Below are 10,959 nucleotides of genomic sequence, written 5' to 3'. Positions count from 1 at the left end.
TGTTAGGTTTCCTTGACAACCTATAACTTTCTTTTGAAGTGATGTCAAGAAAACAAACATGTGTTCTTGAATGAATGTATAAGTCTCACAGCTGAGCCGGAGGGCTGTAAAGGGAAGGGGCTGTTAACCCCTGCCTTGTCACAACTTGGTACGAAGGTTCGTGTTTGCCCAGTGCTACAGAAGGAGGGGCAACTGAAAGGAGCATGTCTGACATGGTGGTGGTGGCTTTGCAAAGAGTGTTAGTCACCTACGGTCTTGCTCAATTTTTTCTTTGGGCTGAAAGGTTATGTGGAAGTTTGTTCAGGGGGAGAAAAAAAATCTTTGGCCCTCAGTTACCTTTGGTTAATAGTAACTTTTAAAAATATTTTCCAGGATAGGAAGCTTGAGAAAGAATTCACACTGGATGAAAATAATTTTCTGAAGCTGGGCATATTCCAGGAACTGTAACCCAAATGTTTCTCTGTCCGTGGAGAAGATTTCACATTTGAAATAACTTCTACTGAAGGTATGCACAGCTACCTTTCCTTTTTAAGCTCAGTAATGACAACGTGCTTTGTAATGCTATATTATGTGTTCTGGTGGTTGCTAGTGAGATTGTTCTTGATATTTAATACCTGGAGTCATTTGAGAGGGATCTGTAGTGTCACTGGGACGGTCCTGCTGATGAGATTCAGAGCTGGTTACATGCAGCTGAGAAGCTCAGTTCTTCTGCCGCTGTTGAGTCTACAGTCTAGTCATGTATGTTGGTCAGGTTACTCCCTAAAACCAGCATAAGTGCTTCTCAAAACTTGAGCTCAAATTTAATGTACATAATTGATGGGAAGTAGATGGAAATTCTTTTTTTCTTTCTGGTGGCTATCTATACTTCTGGGAACTGCTTGTGGCTGTTCCAAGAAGTAACAATATGGAAATGACACGTAGTACGTTTTGTCATTGGGGTAGTGAAAGTGAATAGGCTGTGATTACTCACACGTTTTCGTAAGGTGAGAAATTGGAAGCGTCCAACAAAGTTATCAAGCAGGCAGTTGAAAGCAAACAAGAGGAACTACACTGTCACGCAGCGTGTAATTACATTGGGGATTCACTGCCTTAGGATTATTTGGAGATGGACTGGCTGCCTGTGGGAGCACTGCGATCCTTCCCGGTGCCAGCAGTGGAGCTGGCTGACTCGGTCATTTTCCTGTCGGTAATTCAGTTAGGAAAAGCTTTCTTAATGCTACAAAGGCAAGAGATTTTACGTAAAGCAAGGTCTCCAAGGGGGAATACGTTATGAATTAAAGGCATTCTTAAAATTCCTAAAAGAAGGAGGAGACCGTAAGTTTTGTTGCAGAAAAGTGCAGGTTTTAGGTGAGCTGTAAATAAAGATGCTACTGCTGATTTAGCTGGTTATATTTATGTTGCGTGTCAGACCTGATGGCTTGAAACTGGTGGAAATTGAGGGTAGATTCAGATTAGATATAAGGAAGAAATTTTTTACGATGGGGGTGGTGAGACACTGGCACAGGTTGCCCAGAGAGGTGGTCGATGCCCCATCCCTGGAAACATTCAAGGTCAGGTTGGACGGGGCTTTCAGCAACCTGATCGAGTTGAAGATGTCCCTGCTCACTGCAGGGGGGTTGGACTAGATGGCCTTGAAAGGTCCTTTCCAACCCAAACCATTCTGTGATTCTATGAAAATTTGTTCTGGAAGCCATCTAGGAACTAGAGCATGTGGATGGTACCCAGACATTTGTAGCCATCTATGCCAGTGAGATATATAGAAATAAGAAAATAGTAGTCAGAAATAACAATGTAGCCCAGTCTGGCAAATTACAGTCATCCTTGAGGTCCAGCTGGCTCAGGACCCTCCGATACCTGCTCCTGCTAACGATGTACTTGGGAGAAGTTTAGAACAGTATAAATATAAGGTAGGCACTCCCACTTTCTGACAGGCACCCAGGTTAGTGGCTTTTCGGAAACAGCAGTGGTTGTAAAACATTTGAGGGTCCTTTATAAACCTGTTTTTTATGAACTGGTGTAACCAGCTGAGTTTTTGAGCTCAGTTGAGCTTTTGGATTCCCTAACCATCTATGGCAGTAAGTTCCACAGGGTTTATTCTTCCCATGCAGAACATAATTAGTGTTTCATTCTGCCTGTTCCTGAGTTGGCTGCTTGGTAACTTTGTGAGGTGTCCCCATTCTTGGGTCTATAGGAAGCTGTAAGTAACTGTCTGTTCACCTCCTTAAGACGATTCATGCCTTTCTCTGTATCTGTTTTTCTGAGCTGTAGTTATATATCCAGTCAAATTTAACGCATCTTCCATTAGAAGCTGCGCTGTTTCATGTTCTGCTCAATCTCTCTTAAGAGAAGCTAATCAGACCAGCTGTACTTGTTTGAGCTCTACTGTCTCTTCTGATAGAAGCTAGCCAGACCAGCACTTGAGATGCAAACACATGATAGTCAAGTGATGTCATGCCTTCTGTTTACTTGCTTATTCTTTCTTGTAATAACTTTTGACATTACTTTTACCTCTTTGGCTGCTGCTCTATTTTGAGATCCTTGAACAGTGGCTCCAAGATCATTTCTAAATGGCTGTAACAAACAGGATCTGTTCTAGTTGTATGTTAAAATGTCATATTTCTTCAGAAGGATTACCGTGCATCACAGAGGGAGGCTGCTTGTTTACTTTGTCCTGGCTGTGGCACTCAGGTCAGACGAAGACCTCCGGAAGGAGGAGAGATGGCTCCTTCCTGGGATCATCTGAGAATACTTGGGGGAAGAAGTTCCCAGAACATGGGATGGGGCAGGCACAAGAGCAGCAGGAAAGAAACTTGGGGCGCAGGAGAGCGTGCAATACATCTCAGATGAGCGAAGGGCAGATGGACAGCCTGGCTTCAGAACCGATAGAGAATGGGAGACTTCCTGAGGATCCAGAGGACACTGCAGACGTTGACTGGTCCCCGAAAGCTCATGTGTTAGGCTGAACCAAGCCCCGAGGAAAGGATTTGCCAGTCAGGGCATAGTGGACAGGGGCAAATGGCTTATCCCCTGCTTGTCCTCTTTTCAAAAAGAGAAATTCACCTGAAGTGATGCAGTTGCTGCTCAAATACCTGTTGGTGATGTTTACAAATCCTGCAAGTATTTATTTTCCGAGCATGCCCGTAGTAAAGACTTGGGCACTTCTGTCTGAATGTCCTGGATGGCCCTAGGTCCCTTATCAGAGTGATGTTAACTAACTTAGCGGTCCTTGTTCGGCGGGGGGTTTTCTCCCATGATTAGTACTTTGCTTTTGTCAGCACTGAGTTAAATCTGCAATTTCATTGTCTGGCTACTTACTAACATGAAATCATTCTGCAGCTGTTTGTGACAGCTTTGGTAGGTTTAAGCTAAATAATTTTTCTATCACTACTAAATGTTGCTACCTTGCTATTCATCTTTCTTCTGAGATCACGCATAGATACATTGAGCAGCACTGTTTCTTTTAGGACCCTACTTGCTGCCTTTTTCTTTTTTTTTTTTTTATTTGCTTTTGATTTATTCTTATGTTTTAACCAGCTGCTGATTCACAAAAGAAAGTGAGTTTTTCTTTAAAGTTGTTTGGAGAAGCCCATGCAAAATACTTCAGTGGGAATTCAGATGAACTATCGATCGTACTGTCCTTGTCCATCTGTATGTTTTCGTTGTGGGTTTTTTAAATTGTGTAACAGTTTGCTTAAAAAGCTAGTTTTAGGCTTCAAGTTCACCAGGTTAAATAAAGTGATACTTTATTCCCTGCAATTAGTTGTTTGGTAGCTGCATTTTAAAGGTGTACAGCTCTTGGGTGAATGCCATCTAGTCCTGTTACCATCTGACTTGCAGGTGTGTTCTAAAACTTTCTCAGATACTGCAATTTGAGAGAATTATCTAGATTTTTTTTTTCTTTTGCTCTGTGTACCGAAGCTTAAAATTATTGATGCTTATAGAGGAAATAAAGGAGATTTTGTATTAAAACTTAGCAAAAAAAAAAAAAAAATCATAAAATAATCTTAAAATTCCCATCAGTAATCCATGCCTGTTGAGACTAAAGAGACAGACTGAATTAAATGGGACCTAGGAAGACTCTTTAGCTGTGACATAGCTGCTGAAGTTATGTTTGTTCTTTGTATTTTTATAACAGAAAGGATGTTACAAGAAAGTCAGAAGTTTTCAAAAATAATTTCTTTTTGGAAACGAGTAGGATAATGTACTTCTCTCAGCATTTCCATGTGTTTCCACTTAGTAACTAAGTGGAAAATCTTAAATGTTGTATTTTATCAGGAATGGGTTTAAATAGGCTTAAATAAAAAAAATCAGTAAATCTTGGTAATTTCCTCCCAGTTTCCAGAAGCAGTTGCCTGTGGTGATTGCTGGCCTTCCATGTTCGTTTTTACTGGTCTTGGAGTACTGAGAGCATTCTGAAAGGCTGGAAAATGCTGTGGGTTTTTGTATGTGTGCCCATACCCAGTAAGGCTCGAGGTAGCCTTTGGTAACTGCGGAACTGATGACAGTAATAATCCTGGGCAAAATAATGCAAATATGGAATTCAGATAATAGAAAGTATGACAAAAATTCACTCAGAGTTTTAGGGGAAGTAGGAGATGCAGTGTATTTTTTTTTTTTTTTTTTTTTAAATGGTAGCCAAAGAAGCATTGCAGGATGCTGTAAGTTTTGTGATACATAGAACTACTAGTCTTCCAGTGGGTGAATTTTAATCACCTGTTATTTTTGCAGACTCCTTCTGACACTTTCTAGAAAAGGTAGAAGTCTTTCTACCAAACTTAATGATACTTGGGTGAAGGCTTTAAAAAGATCCCCCTCTGCTCCCACACAATTGTTAACTAAAATAAAATCCAGGCCACAAAGTGGAAATCGCTCATCAGTGGAAGGATAAGGTGAAGTGAGGCAAAAGGGGTGAAACAGTCGTTACAGGCCTCACAGAGGAGAAAGGAGACTTCTGACATTCTACTTGTATAAGGAATAAGACAAAAGTAGTGATGACTTTGAAACATATGTAGTAGGAGGAAATACTTTATTTTTTTAAAATTTTATGTTTTTAAACCTCTACCCCAGAATCTGTGTGCAGCCAGGGATTGCTTTGTGTGTTCTTCTGCTTCTTGATTGAAGGCTCTGCATACCTTCTAAATATTAAAAAATTCCTGCAGTGCATTGTTGGCAAATAGCAGGTGTTTGAATGACAGTTTAATTCTACATGTATCATATTTAGAAACGCTCTCCATAAAGCAGTCAATCCTCAAAAATGGCAGCATATAGTTACAGAAAACTTGTTTCCTTAAGTCATTATGTTTTTTCCTCTAATTAGATACTCCAGTTCAGAACTAATATGAGCAACTTTGAAGGGCTTTGAGATATCCGCCTGAAAAAGCAAAAGATATTTCTAGTTTACTGTTGACATAGGTGACCTAAACTGAAGTACCTGAGATGTGGCAGACATCAGGAGAAGGGTGCTTTTTGTAGCAGTGTATTTGGGCCTCATCTGATTTAAAACCTGAATGTACCCGTAGTAGTACAAGTTACAAATACATACAGTTAATTTAAATAATAAAATAGAAAGGTTGTGATATTTAACTTGTTTAGAAAAATGTAGGCAATACTTTGTTTTACTGTTCCTGGACAGAATTACAAGACAAACAAACCATGCCTCCTCAGAGTTGCATATATTATTTCTTGTCCACAAAATACGAGGAGGACGACGAGATGTTGTATTGACCTGAATGCACTGACCTGAATGCACTGCAGAGAGCGAACTTTGCTGTGACAAAACTGTCCTTCACTGGCTCACACAGCTGACCACTGTTACAGACTAGGTTTAAAGGTGAGCTTACAAAAAGTTGCAACAATTAATCCATTTACCGTTTAAAAATATCAGACAAGAAACACCTTTTGCCACCTCTGCTCTGTTCAGTTTTTTCTCTTGTTCTCAATCCGCTTAGTAGCCTACTTTTTTCTTTTTTTTTCCCCGTACTACCTAAAGCAAGGATGGTCCCTCCTGCTCTGTTCAGTTTTTTCTCTTGTTCTCAATCCGCTTAGTAGCCTACTTTTTTCTTTTTTTTTCCCATCCTACCTAAAGCAAGGGTGGTCCCTCCTCCCTGTGCGTGGAAAGCACCTGCCTTGCTTAAAAGCTGTTCATTATCATGAATGAATCAGATCTATCTCCTATACAAAATGTTTTGAACCTGACATGTTTCTTGCTGTGAATTGTAATATGAAATTTGTCTTCTTTTTTTTTTTTTTAATGGCATGATTTGTCAGAGCTGCCTGCTGGTGGCAGCCTTCAGTGAAATGGCTTGTTCCTTCAATGTGATAGAGCACACCTAGCTTTCAAAAAGTCTTATTTTTGCAGCTCCAAGCAAGAACAGGAGAAAGCTAACAAATCAGGGGACTAAATTGTGACTTTTATTTTATTTTGACACCAAAGATGATTGTCATAGGACAGCAGAGCACATGATAAGTTGTAAGACCGTTTCTCCCTACTGCTTGTTTTGCAGTCTGTAGCTTGCTCCTGCCCAGACCAGGTTGTCAGACCCTCCGCTCTTGCTCCATAGCTGTCTTTCAATAAAAGGTTTCTAGTACTCTCTGGTATTACAGTGTTAAAGATGCAGAGGACAGGGAAAGTCCTGTTTATGCATAAAGATCGGAAATATACCTAGATCATTTTGGGTGTAAATCAAAATGTGATCTTAAAGAAGCTGTTCAGTGAACGGGTTGCCCAGATAAAATTACCTGCCGCTGTGTGTCAGCTGTGCTGCTGTGATTGGATTAACTGCTTGAAAATAAGCACTTGGATCTTTTATTTTACATCTATAAAAAACCTGAATCAAAAGCTAAGCGTGAACAACAGTGATTCTTTGATGTAATTTGGAGACAATTGGGAAGTGTTAAAGGTCAGTACCAGTAATTGCTTCACAGATGATTAAAGCACTTGGGAAAATGAAGGCCTCAAGTCCCTTACAAACCGGTATCAACAGCATGTCTCAGCTGATTGGGAGGCAGAATTGCTCGATGGCCTTCTGTCAGCTCCTTCCACATCACTCTGAGCTGTACTTCCATAAAGATGTCTAATCCCCAAGGTGAGCAGTCCGTATAAAACCCAGCTGGGCTTCCAAGCCTGCAGAGCAGTCCAGGCTCCTGCTGGAACAGAGAGATCTTTAGCTTCTGCATTTGCTGGATGTAAGCAGAGTATGTTGTTGCTTGCTGCCTCTTCCACTGCTGAAGAGAACTTGCAGACTGGACAAGTGTCACTGTGGCAGTTACAATGAGTACATTTGAATTTTTTTCCCCAAATATAACAGCTGGAAACAGCTTTAAAAGAAAAATAGCAGGAGTTATCTTGAGCAGCAAGAATGTGAACCTTGACCCTAACATGTTTATCCTCATGTTCTCATTTTCTGATTTAGCTCTCTTTTACTTGTTGTTTAAGCAAGGAAAGTGAAACTTGAGAAGCTGTGTAACAGGGGTTGTTTTGAATATCTACTTGGCTGTAAGCACCCTGTTGGTATCTCAGACGAACTCTGCCACGGCTACAAATAAAGCCAAGCCAGTGGTGGGGGATAACAGCTTGGTGAAGAAATACCCAGTTATGGAAAGCTTATTTTAAGCTGTTCACAACTGTTAATCTCTGTAACATCCTTGTGCAGCTCAGGAATTCCCCAGTTTCACCAAACTGGAAACTTAAATATGGGGAGAATAAGTGAACCATGATAGGTGGCAGGAACAAGCTTTTTGTAGTATGAGGTGAGGTGAAAGAAAGACAACTAAGTAGTCGAAAAGGAATATTGTTAGTAAAATTAGAAAATTCAAATTCATTTTGAATGATAACTCTTTAGTTATGGTCCAGAAAGCACTTACGTCTCTATTCTCTTCCTTGAGTTTATCTGAGGAACTTATCCGTCATTTTTAAGAAAAAGTTACCACTTTTACCAAATGCTCCTTTTTATTTGCACCCTTCTGTTTTTAAATAATTTTTATAAAGATACTCTAGTATACATATTTTAGTGTAGAGATCAGATTAAAACCTGACTTAACTCTTAACTTATGTATAGAAAAAACTATATTATAGCGTTCCAATTTCATATTTCCTAAAAATCACCTTACAGAGCAGCTTTCTCTTAACTCACCTGCTGTATACAGCTTGAAGTTTTTAACTTATCCTGCTCCTTAACTTGTGCAATCCTCATGTACTTCTTAAACAATTTTAACTTAAAGCAATGATTTTAATGCATACAATGTAGTCATTGTAGACAAATAAAACTGTTTACTGCACTCTAGCCTTGTGATCAACATTGCCTTTATACTTTTGCTTTACTCCCTTCTTCTGCTTTTAATAGATGATTAGTTTTTCAGAACTGACTGGTGTTGCTTGAACAGTTTGTATTCCATTCCATGTCTGTGAGAGATGGTATGGAGAAAGTGAATGTGAGGCAACTGTATTTTATAACTCAGCATGGGTGGGAGGAGGAATGATACGCAGTGAGTGCAAAACAGCTGGTTTAAAAAGTACTTTTCCAAACAATTTGAAACTTTGGTATGGTTTAAGGTTAGAGAACACTTTTGATTGCAAGCCCAAATGTGTTTAAAAAGATCAGGCATATCCATAGGATGTATTCACTGATAATTATCAAACATGAGGTTTCAGGTGTGACTCAAGGCTATCTGTGAAGAAATTATAACAGAAGGTTGAGGCAGTTTACCAGAAAAAGATCACTCTTCCCTTGCTTTCCAGCGTTCAGGCCCTGTACTTCTGGGAGGGGGCTGTTCTCCCTGAAGACTGACGCAGCGTATTGCTTCCTGTATTGACAGGACACCTCAATGCTAATTTAGGCCTTCTTTGAGGCATTGCTTTGCTTTTTCTGAGAAGATCCAAGAAATGAAGAAATCCTGACCAAAGAAGTTACTGTATTTCAAGAAAATCATAAAAGCCTCTTCATTTACAGAAGGGGAGATTGTCATCAGCCAGAAGCTGATGTTGGAACCTGAGGCTTGGGTTCTGGTTGGCTTCTTGCCTACTGAGTTAATAAATGCTTCCTTTTCCTTCTCAGCCCTACACTGAGGGCAGGAAAAAACAAAAATGCATCCAGTGTGCTTGGAAACCTAAGCCTCCATTTCTGGAGTAAGTTGATGCAAAGTAGTGGTAGTTTCAAAGTAGGGTGAGCAAACACTTTGCAAAAGGATAGTTGGGGAACTCTGACAGTACTTGAAGATGCTTTCAGCACTGAAGATGCATTCTTGAAGCAGAATGTGAATCAAAAGTCCACCCCAAACTTGGGGGGGAGAAACAGGCATTCTTCCTTTCACAAACTTTTCCCTGTTACTTAACTTCAGAATGGAAAGCTCTTTCAAAATGGAAACTATTGTACTGCTATTAATGTCAGAACAGGCTATTTCATCATCTAGACCTAAGGAAAAGCAGTTTGTTGAAATGTAACTATTTGAAGGATTTTGTTCCTATTAAAGATACTTATTAAAACCAATTCCTGAGTATGTTCTCATCCCTTTAGCACTCTAGGCTAGGCTGCTGCTTCTGACACTCCTGCATTTGGCCTTGTTGCTTATTGTTATATCCCTGAAATTCCCAGCACATTGGAGTCTTGTTGTATTGTACTCTAATGCTTTTCTGGACGTAGAATAAATAACCTGAAATACTGAGACAGCTTAATGAAGGGCAGTAGTATCTGTTATGTGACCATAAATGAGTTGGTATATGTTTGTATAGCAGACTTTTATAAACCTTAAAGAAATGTTTCTCCACACTGCTTTCTGATGTGTCTTAGTGTTCAGTCTGTGTCTCCTGACTTTTCTTGCTTTTGTGGACAGTATTGCTCAGATATTGCTCGAGACCTGAAGCCCAAGTCATCTTCCCATAAAGATGAAGGTCAAATCGTTCAGCAGTTACAGTCAAAGAGCGAGAGAAGTAGGATGATGTGATGGTGACAGAGATTCAGTGTCTGTTGTTGACAAAGCAGTTATTCTGTTTCTGTCTGTTTTGTTGACTATTACTTGTGCCAGGAAGGTGTATGGGAGGTTAGGGATTGTCAGGGGAAGAAGGCAGGAGAAATCATGCAACTGTATGGATATGCTACGTTGCTTTTCTGATCAGAAATGTCAATAACAGATCTTACTAGAATCTGCTAGAGCTGTACAGCAAGCCTTCCCTTGAGTGGGGACCTAGTCAAAGGTTAATGAATTTTGAGTCCTCTTAGCAGACTTTAAATGCTTCTTAGTTGTTTTGTATCTGGATAACTGAAACTATCCATGAGATGATACCGCATCAATAAGGCATAAGACCAAGAGTTGAAGTTGTGGAAAAAGTGTGTTTTCTTTGGAGGAGAGAGAGGTTCATCAGCCTTTCTACAGATGTACATACTAAACTAAGTGCACCTGGCTAAATTGGTCTTTCACATCTCAGAGCACCACAAGGCACTAAAAGGTACTGCAGAAGTATGGGTCCTGCTGGTGGAGGGACAGCTAGTTGTGCTTACCTTCTTTGTAGGGTTCCCTCTTCTTTGCTACTGTACACAGATATAGGTGGTTTGGATGCAGTAGCTTGTTGGATGTTGAACATGGTCGTGATATTCTTGTTGGTAGGTTCTTGAGAATACCAAGAGGCAGTTGAGGCCCTACTATTCTGTGGACTGGGACCTCCTCAACAAGAATGAAGGAATGAATGCAGAAAGCAGTTCACACTTAAAGGATATAAAGACTGAGCTGAGCTCTCTAAGAAGATTCAGCAATTCTGCAAGAGGAAACATTGCAGACCACAACATTATTCAGCATAGATAGGATGTTCCTTCTCCTGCTCTGACCAGCAAGTAGTGCCTTAGCCGTTGGGGAAGAGACACAGGCTCTGGAGAGGGCCTCTTCTGCTTTTGTCCTCATTCAGTTACAGCTGCACACCATCAGCTTTGATAGTGACCAAGTTGCTTGTGGTGAACAGAGTATACTTCA

General features: G+C 40.2%; 1 protein-coding gene across 1 annotated transcript in view; it reads left to right on the top strand.

The window, feature by feature from the left end:
* Positions 1-384: 384 nt before the first annotated feature.
* The window catches only part of PPP6R2 (protein phosphatase 6, regulatory subunit 2), a gene marked incomplete at its 3' end in the record, with an annotated part of 66,315 nt that continues 55,740 nt past the window's right edge, over positions 385-10,959 (top strand). Inside the window, exon 1 of the mRNA XM_009587593.1 lies at positions 385-505. The remainder of the gene's footprint in view (positions 506-10,959) is intronic.

This window comes from Fulmarus glacialis, unplaced genomic scaffold (assembly GCF_000690835.1).
Source record: "Fulmarus glacialis isolate BGI_N327 unplaced genomic scaffold, ASM69083v1 scaffold26041, whole genome shotgun sequence".
NCBI classification, from domain to species: Eukaryota; Metazoa; Chordata; class Aves; order Procellariiformes; family Procellariidae; genus Fulmarus; species Fulmarus glacialis.
Note: the sequence above shows the minus strand (reverse complement) of the source record. Positions and strands in the feature narration are given on the sequence as shown.